The sequence below is a fragment of the Prionailurus bengalensis genome, chromosome D4, assembly GCF_016509475.1.
Source record: "Prionailurus bengalensis isolate Pbe53 chromosome D4, Fcat_Pben_1.1_paternal_pri, whole genome shotgun sequence".
Lineage (NCBI taxonomy): Eukaryota > Metazoa > Chordata > Mammalia > Carnivora > Felidae > Prionailurus > Prionailurus bengalensis.
The window spans coordinates 12,514,491-12,540,267 of record NC_057359.1 but is presented as its reverse complement, the minus strand read 5'-3'; the positions used below and the strand labels follow the sequence as shown (position 1 = coordinate 12,540,267).

The 25,777-nt window shown below is 43.6% G+C and overlaps 1 protein-coding gene across 2 annotated transcripts in view; it reads right to left on the bottom strand.

Annotated features, from left to right (window-relative positions):
* The window catches only part of MAMDC2 (MAM domain containing 2), a 154,383-nt gene that overhangs the window by 110,109 nt on the left and 18,497 nt on the right, over positions 1 to 25,777 (bottom strand). The window lies entirely within an intron of this gene.

Sequence of the window (25,777 nt, the reverse complement as noted above, 5' to 3'; positions counted from 1 at the left end):
GGGGCTGGAATGCAAGGCCTGACCTGGATCTTGCCAGCCTCTTTCATTGAGAAATACCATCCTTGTCTTCAGCTGCAACTCCCATCTGCCTGCTGATTGTTACTGCTCTTTAATACGAAAGACTGGCATAATACGACAGACAGGACTTGCTCTGGTTCAGGAGACATATCCATGCAGGACAAATTTCACTGAATGATGGAGCCCTTTATTGTTTTGGTTATACAACAAAAACAAACAATATTTTTTAAAAGCTTTCAAATGTGCACAATTTCCAAAAATTCAGCACAAAACAAGTATAATTTTGTAAAACTAGAATTATAGAATCCCTTAGATACACACTTTAAAATTAAAATATTGAATTGCATTCTTTTTTTTTTGAGAGAGAGAGAGAGCATAAGCAGGGGAGAGGGGCAGGGGGGAGAGGAAGAGAGAGAAAGAGAGAGAGAGAGAGAGAGAGAGAGAGAGAGAGAGAGAATATCTTAAGCAGGCTCCATGCTCAGCACAGAGCCCAATGTGGAGCTTGATCCCACGACCCTGGGATCATGACCTGAACCAAAATAGAGTGGGATAGTCAACCAACTGAGCCACCCAGACACTCTTGAATTATATTCTTTACTGCTAAACCATCAATGGTATGGTATGAATACATAGAGACAGAGGAGGGTAATAATGGGCAAACCAACCATTCACATCTTAAAATTGTTCTCATTCTTGGGGAAAGACAATCACAGCCACTACTCACTTCCATGGTTTTCAAAACTTGGTCACACTGGCTATTTTGGATTCTGTCTTTACCAATAAAGTTTCCTTTTTGTTCACTTACTCCTTGGTGGGGGATACGAAGAACTAAGATAAACATGCTTTGAAATTTTATTGATAATAATTAGTGTCTCTTGGAATATTCCTATTGTAGCCTTTTAAAAAATATATTTTTTGCCATTTCCAACATTCATCTGGTGGAGGGAGGTTGGCATTCATTAAAAAGTTCCGATTTGCTGGTGGCGTTGTATTAAGTGCCAAGAATGAACCAGGTAGAGGAAATTGCTTCTTAAGCTTCCAGGTTTGAAAGAAAGGGAACTGCTTCTCTTCCATGAAAAATATCTTCTACGATTGGCACTATTCTCCAACGAGCCCTCCAAGCGTAATCATGCCAGAGACAGCCCCAAACCTGTGCTAAGTCACAGAGCAGTCTCTTTAGATACAAGGCTGCAAGAGCTCTTGACTTGCCTTTCAGATAAAGAGAAGCCCAGCCACCATCTAAATTCTTGGATTAAAAGACAAAAAATATATGTAAAAAAAAATACCCTAATGCTTTTTGAGGGTAAAAGATAATACTACTCCAATCAGAAACTACTGAAGCAAAAGCATAAAAAGAAGCCCAGTGACATCAGATGAGAGAACATACTTTCACCAACGTTTCTACTGTGTGAATTAGACTTAACTTCCATGAGATTACAGGAGACTAAAGCCAGGTTTTTGAAGAAAGCTGTCCCCCCAGTTTTTTACCTAATGAATTTGCAACCCGGAATAAGTAACCATTCTAATTCATAGCGCTTTCTATAGTTTATAGGGGACTGCTACCAATACTTTCTTATTTGAGGTGGCCATGACCACTGCATGTTCTCTACAGCTTACCACTTCATACTCTGTATCAATAAGCCAGATGGAAAGTGCTATAACCATTTATCCGTATCTTTGCATTTGGCCCACCCATTAGGCTAAGCCGCACCCAGCTCATGGACCTCTGTGGAGCTGGGACAGTCTGGTATGTTCAAGCAGGATCCCTTTTATTTTGCCTGGAAATGAGATCACAAGTAAGAGCAGGGAGCACAGGCAGAGAGGGCAATAGGCAAGTATGAGGTGAATCAATTTCAGTGGCTCAGCCTACTTAAGTATTCCTGGGAGAAGGTGTCAAGTTTCCAAGATCCTCCAGGAAAAGATGACCGTTTGAAGGTTGTTTCTCTCAGTGGATTGGGCCTGGGGCCAGGTCATGTGATGACATTTGCCAAATCTCTCCAGGAGCTTCTACAGCCTTCAGGAGACCAGCTGAAGTCTTGATGGCCACCAGGAGACTCAGGAGGACTGAGAAATGATAAGGAAGTGGCGTTGTTCTTAAAGATTTTTAAATTGTTTCCAAACTGTATTGCTACTGATTTATCTGTGGAAATATGGGTTGTGTGGATACATACACAAGAATCATACTACACTATCAACTGATGAATGCGTAAAGAAGATATGGTGTATATATATATATATATATGTACATACACACACATACACAATGGAATATTACTCAGCCATCAAAAAGAACGAAATCTTGCCATTTGTCACAACACGGATGGAACTAGAGACTATTATGTTAAGTGAAATAAGTCATTCAGAGAAAGACAAATACCATATGATTTTACTCATATGTGGAATTTAAGAAAAAACAGATGAACCTAGGGAGAGAAAAAAGAGAGAGGCAAACCAGGAAACAGACTCTTAACTACAGAGAACAAACTGAGGGTTCCTGGAGGGGAGGCATGGGGTAAATATGTGATAAGCGTTAAGGAGGGTACTTGCTGTGATGCACGCTAGGTGCATATGTTAAGTGATGAACCACTACATTCTACTCCTGAAACTATTATTACACTGTACGTTAACTAACAGGAATTTAAACAAAAACTTAAAAAAAAATCATACTATAGACTAACTCACAAGATGAAAAATTAGAGTTTTATTTCTATTCTGCATAGTCTTTTGTACACAGAAACATGGCAGGATGCCCACAAAATATAAGGTATTATAAGCTCATCCCATGCACAGGGCAGGAAAGGACAGTTCCTCCCAGGTCATCAATCACAATGACACATAAAAAACCAGAGTCACCGCTTCCATTCACCAGTTTGGTCACTCCCTCCCCCACAGAAAGGATCTTGTGGTTTTCCCTTGCTTTCAAGCCCAAGATAAACACCCTCAAGATCTGATTTAGCATCTATCACTAGAGCAAACTGCATTACCTCATTTTCCTGATCTCCTCCTACTCCTGAACCGAATCTTAGGCCTGGCCACTGCTTCCCCTACTCTGTGTCACCGCTTTGTATCAAACAAACATGAGAGTCCCTGTTCAGCAAGACTCTTGTAAAAAAGTGGTACTTTTCAGCCCTATGTAAATCCGTGTGGCTCAACATTTACCAAACACAATAATTGTGCTAGGCACAATACAAAAGTACACAAAGAGGCCTCTCTCAGTGAGCTAACAGTGTGGTGCCAAAGTACTAAGTCAAAGGAAGGCGTAGGGCCAGGGGACCTAATCAACCCAGTAATCGCCAATCTCTCCTCCTTCAACGTCGAGTGAAACAGACTCTCGTTTCTTGTGGGCAGTGTAAGTACTCAAGAGAATTCGGTAAAATTAGGTGTATCCACACTATCTATCACAAAATAGGAACTAGACCTGTCTTGGAATTAAAACCTTCCTGACCACTTAGAAACTCTGCAATATTTTCCATTCCTCGACCTGCTCAGTTTGTGTTTGGCCACAAGACGCAGTGTAGGAAGAGCCGTTGGCTGCCAAGTCACACAGATTGGCAATGACACAGGGAAACCTAGGGAACTGACCATGTAAACAAACAGAACTCCCAGATACTCATGCAACCAGACTGACAACCCTTGCGAGATCTACCCTTGTAGAGCAAGGCACTTTTCTCTTCCTTTTTTTTCTTAATAGAGGGCTTGAAAATAAAGAATGCTTATATTTTAAAAAATCATCTGTTATGTAAAGCACACACACACACAAAAAACCCAATTAGGAGGAACTTAAAGTGAAGGTCAAGATTAAGCATATGAGTAAAAAAAGCCAAAGCAACAACCTTGGTTTTTATCCTTATCTCTTAAGAACAGAGGCGACTCTTGACAATGGCCAGAAATGAGAAAATGATTAAATAGATTATAGTCCACATTATGTACTGTAAGGCAATGATTAAAAATAATGATGTGGGGTGCCTTGGTGGCTCAGTCGGTTAAGCGTCCAACTTCGGCTCAGGTCATGATCTCACGGCCTGCTGATTTGAGCCCCCAAGTTGAGCCTGCTTCAGATTCTGTGTCTCCCTCTCTCTCTGCTCCTCTCCCACTCACACTCGTCTCTCTCTCTCAAAAATAAATAAAACATTAATTTTTTAAAAATAATAAAAACTAAAAATAAATAAAAAGAATGATGTATCTTGGGGCACTTGCGTGACTCAGTTAAACGTCTGACTTCGGCTCAGGTCATGATCTCACAGTTCATGAGTCTGAGTCCCGCATCGGGCTCTGAGTTCTCAACACAGAGCCTGCTTTGGATCCTCTGTCATTCTCTCTCTCTCTCTGCCTCTCTCTCACTTGTGCCGTCTCTCTCAAAAATAAATTTACAAAATTAAAAAAAAAGAATGATGTATCTCTATATTGACTTGGAAATATATCTTATGTATGCATATATATGCATATGAAAAGTATATCTGTGCTATTATCAATTACCAACATAAACATGTATGTTTCTACACACGTAGAGGAACTGTGGAAAAGTACACGTGGTGCACTGATATTGGTTCCTGCCAGGAGATGGGATGAGAAGATGAGGAAGACTTAATTAGTAATTTCTGTATTTCTGTATGACATGAAATGTCATAACAGCATGAATGTTTTGATCATTTAACATAATCAATAGTGTATTAAAGCCAAAACAAAAGACTAGGAAAATATTCTCTGTCCTAAAAAAATGCACAATAAATTTTAAATTTTTCCACATATACAAAGTAAGAATAATATTTAGCAATAACACTTGGAATTGCATAACATCCAACTACCAAGTAGTTCTGTTTGCAGACAAGTGTTCACTGTTTTAATCTACTGCAGCTGCACACGCTCCCACTCAGCCAGATAAAGGGCAGGTGTGTTTTGCTTGTGTTGGGGGAAGGCCGAAGGTACACCTGTCCAAGACTTCCTCAAAGTCTTGCAATAGGCTGTGGAACAGAGAGGGGTCCTCTGAATCTCACCCCACAACCCATTCACATGACCATGCTGGGGCCCTGGGTGATAAAGGGTAGATGTACTGTGACATCTGAGAGCAAACAAGTGGCCGTCTTCCCTTCAAAAATGCAAAGGTGGCCATTCAATGTGCAGTGTAGGAGCAATCAGTCAAGTGTTCACAAATCATGTGCAGAGGCTGACCAGAGAACAAAACCCCTTGGCTTTGATTCACCACCTCCCAGCAGACCACCCACACTGCATGCTTAAGGACCATGTGCGCTCATCAACAAAACAGTAAGATTTGAACGTCTAGGGCTGTTTATATTCATGGCACTCTGCTGGGTGGCTTGCTCAGTATGAGAGGAGAGTAGTTAATGTCATTCTCACAGCAGCTTGTGATAGGTTATAAACTCGTTCCTTGAATAAACCCTTCAGAGAGCTTCTGTGTCCCAATGTCACAAACTCATCTTAGAAACATGAATTGGACACCACAGTCCATGCCAAGGGGGTTCACTCTTTCAGGAGTTCTGCTAACAGTGGGGGATGAGTGGGCCAATAATCACCAGTCTACAGCATTTCAGGGTTTCTTCTTAGGGGGTCAGGGAAAGCATGGTTTCTTACCAATGGGCATACCTCAGAAGCCAAGAATGGTGACCCAGCCTTTGGCCTTGACCACAAAGCACATCAGCTAAGTGGAGGCTGGAGTGAAGACTAGTTCTGGAAGGTGGCTCCCTCTGTGCTACCCTGGAGGTCTTGGGATTCCAAGATGGACAGTCTTAGGGGTAAAGATCAGCTGGAGCTGAGGACCTGATCCAGGCTCGGTTTGCTCTGTGCCATCCCAAATCCCACTTCCTAAGGAGCCAGGATGCCTAAAGGAAGGAGGACTAGACCATCGCTTACAAACTCTGGAGCTGTTCTAGGCTAGAGATATGACTGTGTAAGGTTTGGAGATGAGGATTTTTGTTGGTGGGACCTGGTGGGTTGCATGAGGGAAGGTTCAACCATACATTGTTTCTTAATTGACAGCATGAAAAATATTAAGCAGTGGGTGATTTGAAAAATAGCACTAAAAGGACTAAAACATGAACACTCTGAAGGGAGAAACAGGTATTAGTAGAGGGTTATCCGACTGATTTAGGGTTAGCAAGATTCACAGGTTGAATGGCGTTTGCTCTTACAAAGCCACCTTGGATATTTCTACTGCATGCAAGTCTGTTTTGTAACATTAAATTATCCCCTAACTGTCAAAATTCCACAAAGTATGCACTACAGCAACTAACTCTTTTCTATTTTCTGGCAAACATTATAAGCAGGAATGTGTGGTGTTGCATCTTATGTGAGCAAAGTCAAGTCCCCAAAATTAATGAATTGATTCTGAGTTTAAAGAGACACAGGCAAATAAAGTTCGTTCACCTGTGAATCTCAGGTGCAGTGTTGTGATTCCACAAGCTTTGCTGTTTGGGCAGCATATTCATACTATCCTGCCTCTCCAGGTACTGAATCCCTGCTTTGGTTCTTGCAAATGGACCCATGGAGTCAAAGAACACCTTGGCGTTGACATCTCTGGCTCATGCAACCTAGTAAGGAAGTCTGGATGGTCCACATCACTCAGAATATCCAATTGGCTGGGATCAATTATATCTATTGTATAAGATGGGCATTTAATGCCTACAGTACTAACGTGACATGACCATCATATCAAGTTGACATAAAGACAGAGTTCAGAAATTATAATTCCTAACTTCCATTCCAAGTGTGGAGCTGTGCTGTTCAAATGGTAGCCGACTGCCATTTACATGTGACTACTTAAATTTAAATTGCTTGAAATAAAATACATTAAGAATTTAGTTCCTTGGTCACACCAGCTACATTTCAACTACTTAATAGACACATTTGATCAGAGGCTGTTGGACAGCACAGGTACCCACATTTCCATCATCACGGAAAGTTCTGTTAGACATTGCTGATCCAGATTAACCTTGGACCTAGCCTTGGGCCTTTGTGATGAGAATCATCTACCAAGTGAGAGCAATTAAAGTGCCAAGATGGGGCCCAAGGGAGTGGAGAAGAAGGGTTTTCCCTCTATTACAGCTACCTCTTCAATCCTCGGCACAATCCATTTCTACATAAAGAGCCATGGAAATGCAGCTTCAAGCCCTCCCCACCCCACATTCTGGAACCACTACTGACCAAGACAGGACCCAGAATAAATTCATCGAGGCCCAAACCACAGGAAGCGACAGAATTTTTATTGTGCCAATGGATCACCTACTATTTAATCTTCTTCCTGAAGCTGCAGAATTTTTGAATCCTTATTTTTTAAGTAAAGAAAAAAAAAAAAAACTGACCTGGCATTTGGGCTTCTCTCTTCTAACTCATGAAGAATTCTAAGGTCTGCTTTCCTAGGGTTTCACAGCCATATATGACAATCTCCAAGGGAAAGTCTTTGCTGCTTTTGCTCTAACAAACTGCCCTGCTAACTCTGAGCCTTGACACCTAGTTTAATGGGAAAGGCAGAAGGGACTATTTTTAGAGAACAATCTGTTTCTGAAACTCCCGTATGTTTCCACTCAAGAGTGTAAGCATTCCCTTAGGTATGAAAGAAAGCATGCCACCAGGAGGGGGCCGTCCAAGTTCAAGAGGAGAGAGGCATCGTACGGAGCTGGAAGAAGGGCGCCCATCATCCAAATGCACTTTGAAAACCAAACATATGAGGGGCGCCTGGGTGGCTCAGTCGGTTAAGCGTCCGACTTTGGCTCAGGTCATGATCTCACAGTTTGTGAGTTCGAGCCCTGCGTCAGGCTCTCTGCTGACAGCTCCAAGCCTGGAGCCTGCTTCGGACTCTGTGTCTCCCTCTCTCTCTACCCCTCCTCTCCTCATGCTCTGTCTCTCCCTCTCTCTCAAAGATAAACAATAAAACATTTTTAAAAAATTTAAAAGCTAAATACATGAAGCTCACCCCCCAAAGCCAGCCCACGACTGAGGCGGCAGGCTTTGCACCCAGAAATGGTGAGAAAGTTAATGCAGCTTGCAGTCAGGCCACATTCGAGAGCCAGGTTTACTGCTTCCAAAGAGACGTAATAAGGATTTTTGTTTGCCAGAGAATTGGTGAACAGGAAGCAGAGCCTAGGGCAGGGGGGCCCTAGGTACCTCGTTCTTTTTTTTTTTTTTTAGTTTTTATAATGTTTATTTTTATTTTTGAGGGAGAGAGGGAGAGAGAGGGAGGGGGGGAGGGGCAGAGAGAGAGGGAGACACAGAATCCAAAGCAGGCTCCAGGCTCCGAGCTGTCAGCACAGAGCCCAGTACAGAGCCTGACACAGGGCTCGAATTCACAAACCGTGAGATCATGACCTGAGCCGAAGTCACACACTTAACCGACTGAGCCCCCACCCCGCCCCCCAGGCATCCCCTCTGGTAATTCTGAAGAGAGCTGACAGGGAGTCTGCAACAGCCTGGGGTGGGGGCACCAGGAAGGACCAGAAGTGACTCTGCTGTCCCCACTGCCAGGCCAGCGCTGAGACTCCAAGTCTGTGAACAGAGGCACGAGGGGGACTGCGCTGCTCCCGGGAGAGGCGGTTCTCACGCCCACCTGTCCTATGCACACTGTTGGCATCCTGCCCTGTTCACCTTCCAACATGTCCTGGAGACCTCTCTACATCAGTACTTGGTGATTTTCCTCGTTCTGGGCGCATGACGGGGGCCGCTGAGTGGAGGGGCTGGCCCGCCCTCTGCTGCTGGATGCCTGGGCTGCTTCCAATGTTCTGCTATTATCAGCAATGCCCCCCAACCCCCAATAATCTGGAAGGTGTGCCATTCCTTGCACGTGTAGGTCTATAGGTAGGATACACTTCCGGAAGCTGGACTGCTGCATCACAGGGCCAATGTGTCTGTAATCCTGATGGACACTGTCACATTCCCTTTCACTGGGCTGTAACCTTTTGCCTTCCTGCCACCTCTGTGTTATTATGAGTAGCTATTTCCTTCCAATTCCCACACAGTGCTCATCTCAGGAAGTGAATTGTACCCTAAAACTTCTGAGCAACATTTCTTAAAGCTCCTAAGAATCACCTGAAGGAATTTGTTTAAAATGAAGATTCTTGTGACCCACCCTCAGATATTCTGATTCAGTTGGCTGGCTTAGAGTTTAGGAAGCTACCATTCATTTATTACCTTATCTTATCTTGTCTTGTCTTCTCTTCTCTTCCCTTGAAAGAGAGAGCTCCTGAGATGGGTTAGGGCCAGAGAAGAGAGAAGAATCCCATGCAGGCTCTGTGCTGAGATCATGACCTGAGCCGAACTTAAGAGTTGGAAGCTTAAGTGACTGAGCCACCCAGGCACCCCCAGGGAGCCACATTTTAAAGCCTGAAACAATTCCTCTCCGTGAACCCGTGAACCCCCCGGCCGAACTTTCCAGAAGACACTGCCTCGGAGAACCAGCCCATCCCTGCTGGGCACAGATGCAGGTTTCTGCAGGCTGAGCTGCAAAGGTGCTGAGCCCCGGGCAGGAGTCCAGACTGCCTGGGTTTGAGGCCTGGCTTCACTCGCCTGCTGTGTGTTCCGGGCTGAGGGACTGGGCATTGCTGTGCTGCTGCCTAATCTGTAAACTGGGGTTAATTGTGCTATCAGGTTTAGGGTCAAATGAGCTAAACATTGTGAATGCCTTCAATAACATTTGGTTATTTTTAAAGTGTTATGGTAGAAACTGTGAGTTACCTACCCCAATACCCACTGTCCCCATCTTCCGTGCTAAAATAGAACTCCCTACATGGGGCTGGGCACAGTTACCCAGAACAAAGACTGTATTTGTCTGTCTCTTTTGCAGCTGTTGTGGCTGGCCAGGGAGACACGGCAGGACTGACCACATAAGTTCTAGGGTTTGGTGCAAAATGAAAATGCAGGGCCCTCTTGTTGAAAAGCATGAAAAAGATACTATTAAAGGTATTAAATATAGCTTTTCATCTCTTCCAGGATTTCTCTCTTGACCTTTCATAATGATTTTTATTTGCTGTTTGATGTTTCTTTGCTCCCTTGGGCACATAGACACTCGTGAGGAAGTGGAAACACAGGCACCAGGAGGGCGGCCCATGGGGCCGCTGAGTCCCCCCTTCTGCCAAACCTTAGGCCTGTGTGCAGTGCTCTCCTGGGGGCTGGGAAGTCAAGCTCAGGCATCCCCTCTTTCCACAGTCCCACTGTCCCCATCCACTGCAGACGGGTGGACCAGCACAGCAGCCGCCACATGTTGGGGGGGTGTAGGTTGTCTATACTGAAGGTAAGTGAGTTATTTGCCCCAAGTGAGTTGCCTGCTTTGTGCACTGTGACACTGGCAGCTCAGGGCGAGGACACTGTTGCCAGGCCCTGTCCCAAGCTGCCTTGGGACACTTCCCCTGACATCAACTCTCCCTGGGGAGAGGGACCAGCAGTTGAGACCTAGTCCTGGGGAGGTAACAGGACACAGGTGGGGGGACCCTGCAGGAGCTGAGGCTTCAAGCCCCCAGCACATTCTCCATCATTCCGTTAAACTGCACTGCACAAAAAGCACAAATTCAAACAGGAATTCATTGAGAATTTCAAGATGGCGGACGCCTGTGTGGCTCAGTTGGTTGAGTCGGCTCTTGATCTCAGTTCAGGTCACGATCTCACAGTTTGTGGAATCGAGCACCACATTGGGCTCTGCATTGAGAAGGCAGAGCCTGTTTGGGATTCTCTCCCTCCCTCTCTCTCTACCCCTTCCCTGCTCACACACACACTCTCTCTCAAAATAAATAAACTTAGCAAAAAATAATTTCAAGATGGGGACTACAGAGCTCTAAACCTAACGCAAAAGGTCCTGTGTGTCTATAGTGGCTGCATACCCAAGGAGCCAGTCCTGCACATAAGCGTAAGTTTTTCGTGCAACTTCTCAGAAGCACCCTTAAAAATGATCTTTTCCTTACACTGTCCTGCTTCAGATGCATTTATAATGGCTGGAACGTGTGCCACTGCCTGAGACCATGAGGATAAGGGACACACGTAGGGAAGGACACTGGAGCCCAAACAACCCCCTTTCCTGTAAAGCTGTTGGGGCCAGGGTTCTGGCCCTGGGGCACGGGCAGGCTTCAGAAGTTCATGACTACAGGCAAACCAGGATACGTCTGAATACCTTGCTGGGAGGGCATCCATGCCTTCCCCTGATTTTTAGAGGGGCCTGCCACCCTAAAAGTTTAAGGACTGAGCTTTGAACAACAGCAGACAGAGTCCTCTTTAGCGGTTTACATGTTTACATGCGCAGGCAACATGGGTAAGACGCTGACAGAACAGGAACTATGAACGGAGGGATTGTGGCCAGGCCAGGACAGAGATTCTAACCCCCTTCACTTCCAGCACTGACCCACGATATGAAATTCATGGTTTATATAAATATAAGAAATATATTTATAAGAAATATAAAGGACTTAAACTCGGTCACGATTTGAAAGCTGCTCGGACCCTGTATATAATTCATTATTTGGAAGCTGCTCCGTAGTGTCTATAAATCACTAGAGTAGTGGTTCCTCCCAGCCAGTCTTTTCAGTGCCCTTGGCCAAAGGCCAGCGTCAAAGAATATCTTCAGTATCTTCAAGGGAGGCCTGTGCATACTGACATTTGGAGTGGACATCCAGCATCTGGACAAGACAGAGTCAGCCATGCCCACAAGAACATTCTGGTGCCTGGATAGAAGTCTTCCCTTTGAGAGGAATCAGCACCCTTACGCTGGTTTTATTTTGGGTTTAAACCAACTAGAACACTTGCTTACAAATATGCAGCACTCTTCAGGTACAGGATGTACAAGTACTATAAACTGAAACAAACTTGGCTTGTCAGAAGTGAGAGCCTTCTCCTTCTGAACCACATTTTTGCAGTTACTTAAGCTTGGAAATGAGAACTTTATTTACTTTTTTGCAGATGATTGTTTCATTTTTTAAAAATTTTTTTTTTAACGTTTTATTTATTTTTGAGACAGGGAGAGACAGAGCATGAACAGGGGAGGGACAGAGAGAGGGAGACACAGAATCTGAAACAGGCTCCAGGCTCTGAGCTGTCAGCACAGAGTCCCACGCGGGGCTCGAACTCACACACTGAGACATCATGACCTGAGCCGAAGTCGGCCGCTTAACGGACTGAGCCACCCAGGCGCCCCGTTTGTTTCATTTTCTTACACAAACCTCTATTGCATCTTAAATAGACATGGGGCGCCTGGGTGGCTCAGTCGGTAAGCATCCGACTTCGGCTCAGATCATGATTTCACGGTTTGTGAGTTCGAGCCCTGCATTGGGCTCTGTGCTGATGGCTTGGAGCCTGGAGCCTGCTGTGGATTTTGGGTCTCCCTCTCTCTGCCTCTCCCCTGCTCATGCTCCGTCTCTCTCTCTGTCTCAAAAATGCATAAACGTTAAAAAAATTTTTTTAATAGAAGTAATAAAAATACACATGTATTTTCTCTTTTCTCTTCAAATGTACCTCTCTCACCTTGAATTTTTGGCGGATTCTCTTATCTCAGCCTTTCTTTCCTTTTTAAATGTTTATTTCTTTTGAGAGAGAGGGAGGGCATGAGGGAGGGGCAGAGAGAGGGTGACAGAAGATCTGAAGCAGGCTCATCGCTGACAGCAGAGAGCCCAACGCAGGGCTCATGGTCACCAACCGGGAGATCATAACCTGAGCCAAAGCTGGACACTTAACCGACTGAGCCACCCAGAGGCCCCAGCATTTTCTTTTTTAATATGGCAGATATAGAGACAAATATCTATTGATCTCCCAATATTTCAAAAGTTTGGGAATGCAAGCATTTAGGGAGACACTACAGCCTATTGGTTCAGAGCCCAGATTGCCTAGATTCAAATCCAGTTCAGTATAATCTGGGGAAGTTAATTCACTTCACTCAATTTCCTCACCTGTAAAGTGGGGATAATAACGGTACCAGCATCCAGATTACAGATTTGTTGTGAGAAGCAAATGGGTTATGGCTGGTATGTAGAAAATGTTCGATTAAGTGTGAGGCCCACCACCATTATTCTAGTATATACAGCATCATAATTCTAAAATCAAGAGAATTTGTAGTCTACTCTGGAAGGGACTGGAATTCAGGGTCAGGGATTGAGTACTCATCCTGAGCAAAGCGGGGGGCCTCAGCTAGAACCAGACTCCTTGGGAACTCGGGCTCCAGGCAGACTAGCCACACGGTGATGGAACCAGTATAATTGTGAACCCAAGTTTTCTTTGAGACTGGTTTTATATGAGGACGGTGCTGCAGGGCAGAAAAACCTGATACCTCGTCCCTTTAAAAAGAATTAGAACAAAATAAAATCAACTAGATGAGGTCAGGATTTTCCAGCCTCCCCAACCTGCCATAGCATCACTAAACACTTCCTTAAAATAAATAATTATTAAATTATATGATCAGTCACAACATTGGTGGCATCTACCTAACAGGCAGGAGTCTTTCATAAACACCATGAGGTTTAAATCCTAAACAGTTCTGAAAATAGTCGAAATGAGGGCTCTTTTAAATTTGTTTTGTTACACTCAGCGTCTCAGTGTATTTCTTGCATATTGCATAAGCTCTCTTTGGAATGCATTCCCGGGAACTTTTCGGTAAATTAAAGAAAAACAGAGATCTCCATTCAGTCTCTTCCTTCATCTATTCGTAACCAAACTTCCCCAAACCCAGCTTCTCCCAGCTCTCCCCCTTCTGACTCTTGGTTCTCTACCCCCATCAGCACCTCCCCAAATAGAAATGCTCTCAACCAGCGTCGAAGCAAAAAAAAAAAAAAAAAAAAATTATCCAACAACCGCATGGTGCCTATTCTTTCTTTGGCTTTATCTCATTCGATAAGAATAAAAATAAAAATACCTTAAGTGCATGTAGAATTTTAAGGTTCACAAAACATTTTATACTCCTGCTGTCTCTACTGACCTCGGGTATATGACAATGCAGCTCAGAGAAATTAAAGAGCAGACATTTTGATTACATGAAAGAAAGACCATTTTCATCAAAAACTCCAGACGTGTGACTCGTGTCCCTCAGTTAATTGTTTCTACCTGAATGAGAAGAAAATTAGAGTAGCCTCTTAATTCTGGAACCCCTGGGATGTGGCATGCTCCCCATCAGGGAATTTTCTGGTTCGTGAAGAGAAACAATGACATCTCGGGTAAATCAAGCACTGCTTTCAAGTTTTCTTTCATCTCACAGTTGGTCTCCTTTACAAGGAAAAAATGGGCCAAAGTGTTTGGTAAAACACATGCTCTTAACCCTACATAATCCAAGTTAACACTGTCAAAACTAGCACTACCCTGGTCGATCAGTCATCTTTTGACCATCTGAAAATCACTGTTTATTGAGGAGTTCCACTAGGTTCTGTTTCATTTCCTGCAGCTTTTATGGAGTCTAGATTTTGGATATTTGGCGTTAAAAGGTTAATAGGAACGGCCACTGAGATTCACATATTTCATTAGTCATGAGTTTTTGAATGCCTTGCAAATAGCAACTCTGTTTACTGAAATTTTTTTTCCATTGACATTATATCTTAAATCTCGAAACATTTACCATAAAAAGGGGGGAGGGGACAACGGGGAGTCAATCAATGATCTGGAGTTTGAATATAACTTACTACTCAAGTTCTGAGACAGAAGACCACGTCGAATGTGAAATATGTTGTTATGAGGTCTTATTATTTCTCAAATCACTCAAATGTTCAAATCATAGGAAGTAACTGAGCATCTATGACATGATCAGCCCTGTACTTTCAGTGACTCAAGTCCTGGATATTGCTCAACACTTACAGCTATTTATACTATCACACATTATATACTATATATTGTATGTACTATACAATGTGTGAGGAGTTTTAGAGCTGAAGGCTCAGACTCCCTACTCTTACCTTACTTATTCCAAAGGGTTGATTAAAAGCAAGAGAGACAAACTCCACTCTTCAAAAAAGAAGGCAGCTCCTCAAATTGATGACAATGACTGGGCCACATTTTTTTAGCAGCCCATAAGCTCATAATGGCTTTAGTCTTTCTTCTCTTTCTCCCATGTGCCTGTAGTGGTAAAGGTGGTAAAGTCCAGGCCCACTCTTCCATAAGATAAGACTAGATTTTGCTTTCTCTTGTACCAAGAGGCAGCTGGGCCCATGCCCATTTTGAGCATATGTATGTTTCTCGGGAACCTCAAGAAATTGAGGGGCCACTGGTCAAGAAAGGACTTGGGTATTGGTGGATCTCCCAAATAGAATGCCTGTCTTTAGCAATGCTTAATGAAAACACAACCTGCCAGCAGCCCTCACTCTACACTCTTTCCAAAGTTCAGCTCCCCCCTTTGAATCCACTTTCCCCTGGGAGGGGTACCAGAGCCATCGGACAAGGCTTCCAAAAAGCACATTAAAATGTTGTTCTTAGTTGAAGAAAACGTTAAGAGGGATACATTTTCCTTCAGCCAAGATCATGCTGACATGAAAATGATGACCTAGGAAACAAGGGGAGAACAACCAAAAGAACAAATGTTTCTGGCTGAAATCCCCCTCCAACCCTTCCTGTAATCCTGCGGGAACACGAAGTTCCAGAAAGCAAAGCAGTTCCCTCTCAGGTGCCACTTGTGGATCAGAGTTCATGCTAAATACCCACGATCATCTTCAAAAGGTTCCCCATCTCTGGAGTTGGAAACCTTCACAATTTTCTCCCTCAGATGTATTTTTAGCCTCTTCTAGCCACTGAGGAACAAAGTAGCTTTCAATTTTAAAACTTGTCAGGCATCCTATTCTAAACAAATGATCACAAGACTGTGTAAATTCATGATTTGCTTGACCCCATCATCTATGAAATGTTTACAAAGGCCAGCCCTGGCTATCTGACCCACAAGAGTACTGAGGCCCCCGAGGTTCATGTTAGCATACGATAGCCAAGAAGACGGGCCAGGATAAAAGCTGCACAAGAAATTTGTGCTATGGTTGTAAAAACAGATTACAAATGCCTGTGGGTGTAGTAAAATATAATTACTTTCAGTAATTATATAGGTCTTTAACTTGACCAATAAAATAACAACTACAGCAACAGGAAAGAGCAAAAAAACACATGCACAGAGAAACACCAAGAATAAAGACTCTTCCAGTATGGAAATGAAATGCCACGCAGGAGATGGAACATCTATGAAAACAACAGAAAGCGATATCCAGGAGACTCATAACCAAAGGCTGAATCTAGGGTTAACTTCAGCTTATGTCTCTTTCTCTCTCACACACAATCTTTCCATCATGCCCTGTTCTTCCAAGCAATTACCAAATCCTACCCATTCTGTCTCTAGATGCCTTTAGAAGACACCCTCTGCATCCTGGTTCTACTGGCTTATCCAAAATTACTTCCCAAGCAGATTAGGGCTAGAGCCCCAGCACTGGTCCTGGGCATCTTTGGCACAGATCTTAATTTTTTTAATGTTTATTTATTTTCAAGAGAGAGAACACTGGGGAAGAGGCAAAGAGAGGGAGACACAGAACCCAAAGCAGGCTCCAGGCTCTGAGCTGTCAGCCCAGAGCCTGATGTGAGGCTCGAATTCACGAGTTGTGAGATCATGACCTGAGCCGAAGTTGGACGCTTAACTGACTGAGCCACCCAGGCGCCCTGTCCTGCCCTGTAAAGATCTCAAACTTTGCCCGACTGCTTCCCTGTTCTGTATTGCAGGCAGCTGCATTTCCTAAGTGGGACTGAGCCAGTGGGAGGGGCTGGAAGGAGGAGTCTGGAGAGGGGTCCTTCACTGCCTCACCTGATGTTACCTATAAAGCTCCAGCATGGCTACCCAGCTCCAGTGCAATTTCAGCTTTTGCCAGTTAGCTTAACACCTAGGCTCCAACATGACCTTCTCTCTTTGTCTCTCCAGCCAAGGGTACAAGCAGATTCCTGGGCTGCCTTGATGTATCTACTTTTGTTCCTCAGTTCTTCCATCATCTGTGTAACCTATGCATTTTCTCCACAAAATCCCCCAGGTGTAAAGACTTGAATTTATGTTTTCTTGGTTGAATACTGATAAAGCCCACTAAAACTAGACTCTACATTATCACTGCTGACCCCTCGAATCGATCCTAAATGTTAGAGAAAGGATTAATTTTCCTAAAAAGTGTATCTAACATGCCCCCTCTTTTCTAGCAACCTTCCTTGCTTTCCACTGCCCAGTCAGGGCATTCTCAAACTTTAGGTATTCAGGGCTACCTTCATGGTTTTTGACAAATCCTTATAACAATAGTACTATTACTCATTTTTTCTTCCATAAATGTATTTAATTTGACATACTTTTAAAGTTTTTCTTTGACACACTTTTAAAAGTACAGCAGCATTCTAAGTAAGAACATCCATGATCGAGGTTTTGATGTGCTATATATAGAATTTCCAACTCATATGAAATTAAATATATAACTTAAAAAATTAGTGATCAATGTATTATCTAAAATATCTGTCGTCCCACAAGTAGTCTGTGTACCAGTTCTGGGGAACACTGGCCTATTGAATCAAGAGCACTCGTGTCTGCTCCTTAACACCTCTGTGGTTGTGGAACCCCAAAGGAGATTTTCAGCCTCAGCTTTTCACCTCTTAGATCCATGGGAATGCTGCCTAGCGCAATGGTTTAAAGTGTGGACTCTTGAATGACATGGTTTGAGTTCAACTCTTGCCTCAGCCACTTACTAGCTGGGTGACTTTGGGCAATTGACTCAACCTGTCTGTGTCCTGCTTTGCTCATTCATACAATGACAGCAGTAACATCTCTCCCACATGGTCACTATGATAATTACCTGAAGAATATACCCTTCATGCCTTTAGGACAGGGCTTGACATGGAGTAAGCACTCAATAAGTATTAGTTATGATCATTCTGCCACGTTGACCTTTGCTCCAATAACACAGGACCACTCTTACAGGAACAAACTGGAACAAACCTACTTTTGTGCCTTTGCCTTGCATCTGGCTGGCCCTACCCAACTTTCAGATTCCTACCCATTGATTGCAGCAAATTGTAAATTTGGCTTCTTTAAGAAATCTCTTCTACTACTGTCTGTTCCCAAACAAAACCCCCTATTCTTTGGACCTTGTGAGACCTTTGTATCTCTCCTATTACAAACATCACATTCCATCCTGGGATTCGGATGTTTCCCCCCCTTCTTTTGAGAGAAGGGATCCTGTCTTCATCATGGCTGAATCCTATCTGGCCCATGTCCCACACCCCCACAGCAGAGACGCACAATAAATCCTGTTTTTCTTGACCCTCAATGCAATGCCTTAGAATACAGGCTGCCCTAGATGCAGAGTCACTATTGTGCCTTTTAAAAAGTAGGATGTGTGCCTTGACTATTCATAAAATAGCCCTTTGCCTAATTCACAAGTTGACTAAAATAAATATTTTGCTTACTTTTATGGTCTCTCATACTTCTAAGATATCAAACTGCCAGGATGAACTTGGCTCTTGATTCCCTTTGTAAGTCTTACAGGAGCTCACAATTGTACAGTGCTTTACAGTTTAGAAGGTACATCCACTCACACCAGCTCATGCGAACCTCACAGTGTTCTTTATGGGAATTCTCCTCATTTTAAAGATGTTTAAAATAAGATTTAGGAATGAAGGTCTTGTATAAGAGCACACGGCTCAGCACATTCAGACCCTGGATGGGGCTGTGATAAGTTGAGATCTGGTTCTCTGATCCAGCTTCTTGGCCAGGAGCTGTTGCTATGGACACCACACTGGTGAGCCACACAGCCAGGCAGGTTTTACAGCCATATAGAGTCTAAGGAGGAGTCTTCCCCATAAAGTGATTTTCTTAAGTTATCCAAAAGAGCTAAATCTCCCACTTGACTTTCCCACTTTTATTAACAAACTGAAAGATCCTTTTTTTTAATGGTAAGTCATTTTTTTCCCAGGTGTACAACTTAGTGATTTGACAAGCTCATACATTATGCTATGTTCACCCCAAGTGTAGCTACCCATCTGTCCCATTACACCACCATTACGATATCGTTGACCGTATTTCTTATGTTCTGTTTTTTATTTTCATCCCCCTAACTGGAGGCCTTGTATCTCCTTCTCCCCTTCACCCATTTTACCCAACCCTCCACCCCTCTCCATACTGGCAGCCATCAGGTTGTTCTCTGTATTTATGGTTCTGATTCTGCTTTTTGTTTATTCCTTTTTTTTTCAGATTCCATTTATAAGTGGAATCATATGGTATTTGTCTTTCTCAGTCTGACTTATTTCACTGAACAGATCCATCCATGTTGTCTCAAATGGCATGATCTCATCCTTTTTTGTGGCTGTGTCATATTCGTGTGTGTGTGTGTGTGTGTGTGTGTGATATTTTCCATATCCATTTGTCTAATGATGTGAAGATATCCTATCTTTAGATAGTAAACTCATGTAAAGACCACATGAGCCAATAACTGGCCCTTAGGGTCACCTGAGCACCTTGTCAAATCAAAGACATCTGAATCCGTTAGTCTTTCTGCTCTGTGTACAGTTTTTCTCCTTGTGCACGCTAAGCGCGCTAAGGCTAGGGGTATAGGCAACTTCTAACGAGTGTAAGGCAAGTAGGTTTCATTGCATAGTCATGGCAGGGAGTGTTGGTGGTGGCCTGGAAACCTGATGGGGGCTATATCTGAGCACACAGGAGAGAACCACAGCAGTGTGGATGCCACAGACACAGGACATGGAGTATTTTCTAGACCTTCATCAATAGCGTCTTCCGTAATACCCTATGAAATGACCTAACTGATGAAGCTAATTCTACTTTACAAGTATAGTCTAGGATCAGAAGCAGTCTTGGAGGCAGAATTCCTTTATTTCAAGCTGTTTGGGACCATACTTCTAATCATCTTCAGTTGGGAGCATTTGGGGATGAGTGGATGAATTATATGTGGATCATAAAACCTGAATATGATGCAGTTAAAAGATTCCTGGATTCTAGCCTGCCTCTATTATTCTACTTTTGCAGGCTTCTGTTTCCTCACCCATAAAATAAAGGGATCACCAGCGCCCTTCATCTAGGCCATTCTATGTTTCCAAACATCTCAAAAGTAACAGGCCAAAAAAAAAAAAAAGGCAATAAATACAAGTGAAGAAATTGGATTCTGGCATGTTCTTCGGTGAAACAGAGGATATGGAAGACTTTGGTTAATTCTATGCCAGAGAATGCAACCATTGTCAGTCTGCTCAGCAGTGGAAGGAGATCAGTATACTTCTCTGTGCTCCCAGAGATTAAAATTCACAAATTGAGAAGTCATGGAACTTTGCTCCCTCAGCCAAAGGGAAACTGTTCAAAAATGCTATTCTCTATTCTACTCAACCGGCCCTTGCTAAAGTCACCAAACACCTTCAGGTTGGCAAATCCAGTGGTTTCTCTTTGTCTTCATCTTTCTTCTCAGCCGCATTCAACACAGTTGGACACTCCTGCCTGGAAACACTGTCTTCCTTTGGCTTCTAAGCATCCCTTTGTCTTGACTTGCCTTCTACCTACCTGGCCACCTCTTCTCAGCTCCCCCTGGTTGGCATCTTCTCTATGTCTCCACTCTAAATCTTGGAATACTCCTAGGGCTTGGTCATCTACCCTCCTTTCTCCTCCTCCTCCTCTTCCTCCTCCTCCCCCTCCTCTTCCTCCTCCTCCTTCTCCTTTTTCTTCTCCTTCTCTTCCTCCTCCTCCCCCTTCTTCTTTTTATATTATCCCCCTAGCTGATCCTCCAGTCTGGGGCATTAAATACTAGTTCCATACTGATAATTCTCAAATTTATAGCTCACCCCCAGACCTCTACTCTGAACTCCAGACACCCACATCAAATAGACTTTTTTTTTTTAAATTTTTTTTTCAACGTTTATTTATTTTTGGGACAGAGAGACACAGAGCATGAACGGGGGAGGGGCAGAGAGAGAGGGAGACACAGAATCGGAAACAGGCTCCAGGCTCTGAGCCATCAGCCCAGAGCCCGACGCGGGGCTCGAACTCACGGACCACGAGATCGTGACCTGGCTGAAGTCGGACGCTTAACCGACTGCACCACCCAGGCGCCCCCCACATCAAATAGTCTACTGGACATTTGCATTTAAAACTCTATAAAAGGCCTCAAATGTAACATGTCCATATCAGAAATCTTATTTTCCCCTACCCCCACTATGATCCTCCCTTATGTTCCTCTCCCATTCTTCTTCCTCTCTATAAATGACATGCCATCCATCCAATTGCTTAAGCCAATTACCTAGAAATCATTCTTGATTCCCTTTCTTCCCACATACATTGTGTTAATGAATCCTGTTGGCTTACCTCCAAAATACAGCTCAAATCCATTCTCTTCACAATGTCTACAGAATTGAAACCACAGTTATCTCTCACCTACATTACTATAAAGGCTGGTTTCCTAACAACCATTTTCACTACTTATTTATTCCCCACAAAGCAGTAGAGTGATCCTTATGAAATAGAATTCATACTGAAATCCCTTCAATGGCTGCCCATTTCAACATGATTAAAATCCAAATTCTTCACCATGGCCTGAACACCTCTCCAAGGTCTGGCCCTGACTACCTCTTGACCTCTCTCCTTAGCTCATTGTGCTCTGGCCACACTGGCCTTCTTGGTGTTCTCCCATCTCATGCAGTTTCCCCCTACCTCAGGGCCTTTGCACTGCTGACCATCCACCTGGTATACTCTCAGGGCCTCCCTCACTAGTGCATGGCTACTCTTCCTCCTCACTCTATTCTCAGTGCAATGTCATGTCACCAGGGAATCTCTCCTGACCATTCACTGCAGCACACAGTCCCATCCCTCCTGCTTTCCCACCACCCTCTTTCATTTTATTCGTAACGTACCTGAATCGACTTCATTTCTTTGTTTATGTGCCCATCACCAAAATTCCCCACCAAATTACAAGCTCCACAAGAGCAGGGTTATGCCTCACTTCTAGATTCCCCAAGCCAAAGCACTAGTCCTTCTTCACTCAGAAGTCAGGATAACAAAACTCCTATCAGGTCATTACTTGCTCAAAGCCTCCAGAGGCTTCCCATCGCTCTCAGAGTGAAGTCCGAAGCCCTTCCCACGGCCTGCACGAGGCTGATGTGGTCTGGCCCCCAGGCTCCTATGAGACCTCATCGCCTCTCCCTAGCCTCCCCCTCACTTGGCTGCAGCCAGATGGACCTCCCTGCTGTTCCCCAAACACACCATGTACAGCAGTCACTCCCTCTCACTCCAGCATCAGGTCCAACGTTTCCTTTCCAAAGATTCCCTTCCTGCCCACCTAAGCCAAAGCAGCTACCCTTCCCCTGTCCATTTCTTGCCTTAGAACCTAGATCATCTGCCACATCATCCGGCGTGTGTTGCGCCCTCTGTCTCCAGCTCTCCCCACCAGAACACAGGCTCGGAGTGAGGCACAGTATGATTCTGCCCACTGCTAAATCCCTAGCACCTGGCATGCATAGGTTCTCAGTAGATACTTGCCGAATGAATGAATGATCTGGGCTTGCTGAAAACTCCTAAGTCTTTCTGAGTCATGCCTGTCTGGGTGGATTATACCCAAGCAGTGGGAAGGTTTGTTCTGATGGAAATTACTCCTTTTCAACAGTCTACGTCCAGAGCAGCAACAATTGTACTTCAGTTAAGAAAGCCACACCAGGAGGGGTGCCTGGGTGGCTCAGTAGGTTAGGCGTCCGACTCTGGCTCAGGTCATGATCTCAAGGTTTGTGAGTTCAAGCCCCACGTCAGGCTCTGTGCTGATGGCTCAGAGCCTGGAGCCTGCTTTGGATTCTGTGTCTCCCTCTCTCTCTGCCCCTCCCATGTTTATGCTCTGTCTCTCTCCGTCTCTTAATAAGAAATAAACATTTAACAAAAAATAAAAAAAAAAGAAAGCCACACCTGTAGGAAAGAGAAGAGACCCCTCTGCCAAGCCCCTCATTGGCACGGCACCAAGGGCACCTCTGTCCCCCGAAGGCTCAGTTTCTAGTCTGTCTGACCACTTGTGGACCTGAAACTCATTTTCAACATTTTGATTCTGCTGATTTGTGAGAGAAATGTCTTTGGAGAGAGACTAAAGTTTCCCTGGAAGTGGTGACTGTTCCATAATTGAGCCTATTTGCTGGTAGAAGCTGCCCAATGTATGCTTAGACCCTGGACTTCTGTCTCATTATTGCTGTGCACAACAGTGCAACTGTACTCGGCTTATGAATTCCTCATTTGGCTGAGTCTTCAATGTCCCAACCACAAACAATGAAAACATCATGGAAAAACAGGCTTAACTTGGGTGAAAGTAAGTTAGACCTGCTGATCTTTTTGGTGGGCATAAAGCTTTTTATTGGCTGTGAAACAGAATGGCGACTTCAGATATAAATGTAGTATGCTCAAAATCAAACTCTCCCCTACAATCCATCACCTATAATCCAATTAATAAACTCACAAATATTTACTTTGCTTCTTGGTATCTGGTTGGCCCTGGTGGAGGGGTGGGGACAGTGCAGAAGACATGTCTATATATACACATAGGCACATATTTATATATCTCATGATCTGCTCTTTCAAAACAACGATTCTCATTTCTTGAAATAACAAGAATAAGGAAGGGGAGAAAATAACAAAACGAAACAGCAATTCCAGGAACTTTAGACTCTTAGACAACCAAGGGCAGTTTTTAATTTAGAGCTGAGCTTCTAAGAAAACTCTCCCTGTTGGGCAGACCACTGCTAAGGCTGGTAGGGAAGCTGGACTCTAGGGGCTGTTCCAGGCTTAGGTGGGCGTGAGCAGCACAGCTGAATCAACATCTTCATGGACAGACTGACAGCAAGAAAGGACAAGAACTTTAGTCCATCTGATTCATCAATGAGCTCTGAGGGGTAATATTTCACGGGATCATCAGTGGCAGATTTAGCTCACAAAGCCAGACACCAGCTCTACAATCCATTTGTTCAGCGTGTTTTAAGGGCTCCTGAAGGACTGGGACCAGGCAAGAAAGGCCAAGTGCAGGGGCAGAGACTATCTGTATTGAAAATTTTGATATTTTGTTCACCATGGAACTTATGTATTACTTTTCTATTTTTTAAAATAGACATTTCCCTAAAGACGATGTGCAGATAGCCAATAGATACATTAAAAAGATGCTCAGTGGCAGTGATCATCAGTGAAATGCAAATCATAAACCACAATGAGGTATCACCTCACACCTATTAGAATGACTACTCTCTAAGAGAAAAGAACCAAGTGCTGGTGAGGATGTGGAGAAAAGGGAACTCTTGTGCACTGCTGGTGGGAATGTACATTGGTGCAGCTGCTGTGGAAAACAGTGTGGAGGTTCCTCAAAAAATTAAAAATTGAAATACCAGGGGCGCCTGGATGGCTCAGTCGGTTGAGTGTCCGACTCTTGATTTTGGCTCAGGTCATGATCCCAGGGTTGTGGGATCAAGCCCCGTGTTGGGCTCTGTGATGATTGTGAAGCCTGTTTGGGATTCTCGCTCTCCTTCTCTCCTTCTCTCTCTCTCTCTCTCCCCCTCCCCCCACCTTTTGGTCCCTCCCCTACTCATGGGCACACACACACACACACTCTATCTCTTTCAAATAAAACAAATAATAAAAAAATAAAATAAAAATAGAAATACCATATGATCCAGTATTTCCACTTCTGGGCATTTACCCAAAACAAGGAAAAGTACTAACTCAAAAAGACACATGCACCCCAAAATTTATTGCAGCATTATTTACAGTAGCCAAATTACAGAAGCAACCCAAGTGCCCATCAATAGATGAATGGATAAAGAAATTATGAGGTATATACATAATGAAACATTATATATGTCTATATGTGTGAATATATATAGGTACTCAGATTATGGTATGTATTTATACAATGGAATATTATTTATTCATAAAAGAGAATGAAATCTTGCCATTTGCAACAACATGGATGAAATGTGAGAGCATTAAGTGAAACAAGTCAGACAGAGAGAGACAAATACCATATGATCTCATTTATATGTGAAATCTTAAAAAAAACAAAAACAAAAAAAACAAGCTCACAAATACAGAGAACAGATCAGTGGTTACCAGAGGCAGAGGGTGAGGGGAAGGAGATCAAAAGGTAAAAAAAAAATTAATAAAATAATAAATAAACCACCAACAACAAATATTATATATATTGATGAGTGGCTTTTTATGGTGTTTTCTTAACGTGTGCACACAATGTGAGTGCCTCACTTGCCTTAGCCTAGTCCCAGTCCCTGGTTCATTATGTGCAGAGCACTTTGCAAAGGCATATAGGGGATTAAGAGAAGGAACATACTTGCATGCTACCTTCTAGAATCACAGCATGATAGGAGGGAAAAGGTATGTCCTTAAATAAGGCCAATAAAATGAAAGAGTGGTAAGCACGTTAAGAGGGGTTCAAAAACTACTGACGGTGCTTCTATTTTTTTTTATGTTTATTAATTTTTGAAGGAGAGAGAGAGAGAGACAGAGCGTGAGGGGAGGAGGGGTAGAGAGGGGGAGAGACATAATCAAAAGCAGGCTCTAGGCTCCGAGCTGTCAGCACACAGCCCGATGCAGGGTTCGAACTCAACAAGCCGTGAGATTGTGACCTGAGCTGAAGTTGGATGCCCAACCAACTGAGCTACCCAGGTGCCCCTAATGACAGTGCTTCAAGAGTGCTGAGAGGCAGGACAGACACCATGATAAGCCTTCTTGCCCCAGTCTGCCATTTCTAACTGGGTGACACCAGGCAGGCTATTTATTTATTTATTTATTTATTTATTTTTCAATATATGAAATTTATTGTCAAATTGGTTTCCA